Raw genomic sequence first — 3,343 nt, 5'->3', positions numbered from 1 at the left:
TCATGGATTTGACTTACCATGGGTATCCAGGTTATTTGAGAGAGAAGAGTTTGGATCTAAAATAATAGGATAAAATCATGATGTTTTTATCTTCTGTGGGACACCAGTTAAGTTGAAACAAATGAGCACAAATTTTCCTGTAAAGATCCCTCCAAAATAAGTTAATTGTCAGTAAAAATACTTTTTGAGAGAAGGTAATTCCCCTACAAATACATATAAGTACTATGTGTCAATTTCTGGAAAACAGAAGAGTGCATTTGGTGCAATGTTGAATATGTCAATTGCATACCTGATTAATATCAGCATACAACTTCCTGCCACTGCAGATCCTGAGAGATAACACCGATGGATCAAATGGCTGGATACATGCCACCCATGTGGGAAACCTGGAAGGAGTTTCTGGCTCCTGACTTCATCCTGCCCAGCCCTGTCTGTTTGGGGCATTAAAGTAGTGAAATCAAGGATGTAGATTCTCTCTCAATGTGATTTGTCATTGCTAGTTTCCTAAACAATCCAAATTTTATGGATTCATGTTTCAAAATGAAACTGTGAAGTGGAATACAAACAGAAGATTTTCAATTCTGTTATGAAATGTGAGAGAGGAAAAACTTGCTCTTTAAAGTGGTAGGGGACAATAATATAATGCAAATTTTGGTGAAGATGGATTTAATGTCTTAATTAGAGGGTTGGGACCCCCAGCCACATCCACCAATCTCCATGGTAGGGAGAGGGAATGAAAGTTATGTTGATAACCAAGAACATAATCAACCATTCCTAAGTAATCTAGTCTCCACAAAACCCAAAAGGACAAATGGGGAGAGCTTCTTGATATCCCAACACTAGGAGGTTACTGGAGAGTTATGTAGACAGAGAGGGCATGAAAACTCCACATACTTTCTCACAAGCCTTGTTGTATGTGTGGCTTTATGTGCACCCATTGAAATGTGTTTTACAATAAACTGCCAAGTATGATGAAATACTAGGGATGCACTCTACAGAGTGGCAAGGAAAGTGGAAAGAATACACTTATGCCTGTTAGAAATAAGATTTGCTAAATCTTCTTGGCAGAACAATAGACAACAATTAGTAAAATTAGAAATAAGTAACTACTTTGCTCAGGTGAATGTGTGTGTATCTAAATTATATATATAATTATATATTATGTATTAATATTATATTATATTATATGTATATATTATATGTATATATTACTATATTCATATAATATTATATATTATATAATAATATAATACTATATAATATAATATACTATATTTATATAATATATATTATATAATATATAACACATAAAATATATTACAATAATATATTAATAATTTATATAATATATTATTATTTATAATATATTATATTAATATATAATATATCATTAATATATTATATTATAATAATTATATAATATTATATAATGTAATAATTATAAATATATATTTTATATATAAATATTATAGATGAAGTCATTCATTTCCCCATTTTTACTGTGCTCCACTTGTCATGTTCGATGCCTGTCCCCTTCATCTCTGATGGAAAATGCCCATGAGAAGTATCCGACCAAAAGTGCTCCTTCTTAACGAATTCTGTTGCCTCCTCCTGATGCTTCTAGAAGTTGGTTCCCTGGGGTAAGGTCTTGGACTTCCTTATTATGTGATCTCTCACTCTGAAAAGATCTGGCACCTAGCAAGCACCTAATACATGTTTACTGAATGAATGATGGAATTCCAAGGGATGGCACTCAGAGAGATCAAGATCTCTACTCCAGACCTCAAGATTCTAATGGAATCAATCTGAAAATGGGATGATAGGAAAGTTATTTCAACAGCGTGTACACTCTGAACAATTTAATCTGATAATTAATTGAGAATAAGATGAAAGTCTGGATTTATGGAAAGTCTGGAGGTCACCATCTGGAAAGACCTTCCTATCATGTAGGGAGGGTACCTCTGTCTCAGCCTGAGGAACAAAATAGTCAGAGATGGAAGTAAACCCATCAATCCAAAAAGAGGAGAATAAAATGAATAAGACTGGGAACAACCTGGGGTATGAGGGAGAGAGAAGTAGGCACAGACACACTGATCCATGGAGGAGTGAATGGGTATTGGGGTGGTGCAGGAAGACATCTCAGAGAATCAGATTTAGTGTCAAAGTCAAGGAGTTCATATTTGCTCTTGAGATTCAACATGAAAAGTGAGAAAATAACTGTAAGGATCCAGTTTTACATGTGATGCAGTTAGTGGTAGGATTTTATGGCCCCAGTGATTTGTGTCAAGTAATAGAAATTTTGTAGAAAAAGTAAACACTAAGGCCGGCGCCGTGGCTCAATAGGCTAATCCTCCGCCTTGCGGCGCCAGCACACCGGGTTCTAGTCCCGGTTGGGGCGCCAGATTCTGTCCCGGTTGCCCCTCTTCCAGGCCAGCTCTCTGCTGTGGCCAGGGAGTGCAGAGGAGGATGGCCCAAGTACTTGGGCCCTGCACCCCATGGGAGACCAGGAGAAGCACCTGGCTCCTGCCATCGGATCAGCGTGGTGTGCTGGCCGCCGCGCGCCAGCCGCGGCGGCCATTGGAGGGTGAACCAACGGCAAAAGGAAGACCCTAACCGGCGTCTACATGGGACGCTGGCACTGCAGGCAGCGGCTTTACCCACTATGCCATAGCACTGGCCCCCCGAATTGAGTTTAAAGAGGTGCCAGCCTGATAATGCCACCAATAGCTGCCTGCCAGAGGCAAATTCGGATCTTTTCTGGGAGAATGCATCTTTGTCTGGAGGATTAAATCTGACCAAGTTTGCAACAACCAATTTATAGGAATTACAGAGGACAGAGGAATATGTCTACAGCCACCATTGTGACAGTCACCAAAATCTGGACTGTGGGCAACTCTAAAAACTACACAGTTTCTTCAAAAAACAAAAACAAAAACCAAGAAAATAAAACCACACAGATGGAAGAAGAATTTAACAGGCATGTCAACCAATTGCAATTTGTGGACCTTACTTGGGTACTGGCTCAGCGAAAAAACAGAAACAAAACCCTGTATGACAATAAAAGAACTGGCAATGTGAAAAAAAAAAAGAAAAAGTAAACACTGTCAAGGAATAATATGCAGATGATTATCAGCATGTTGATTCATTCCAGTATGGGAAGGACAAAAGTCATGAGACTGAATGTAACAATGGTATAATACAATTCACACAGAAAAGGAAAGAACAAAAGTATAGAACCAATGATTCCCTCCCCCTGCACAGCTTATCATTAGATGAGCTTCTTGGCAGGCAGCAACATAGGTTGTTCTGGTCACACTTCTCTGGGCCCAGTGAAGTGGCTCAC

This window comes from Lepus europaeus, chromosome 17, assembly GCF_033115175.1.
Source record: "Lepus europaeus isolate LE1 chromosome 17, mLepTim1.pri, whole genome shotgun sequence".
In the NCBI taxonomy this organism is placed as follows: domain Eukaryota; kingdom Metazoa; phylum Chordata; class Mammalia; order Lagomorpha; family Leporidae; genus Lepus; species Lepus europaeus.
The sequence above is the reverse complement of the archived record's forward strand: the minus strand, read 5'-3'. Positions refer to the sequence as shown.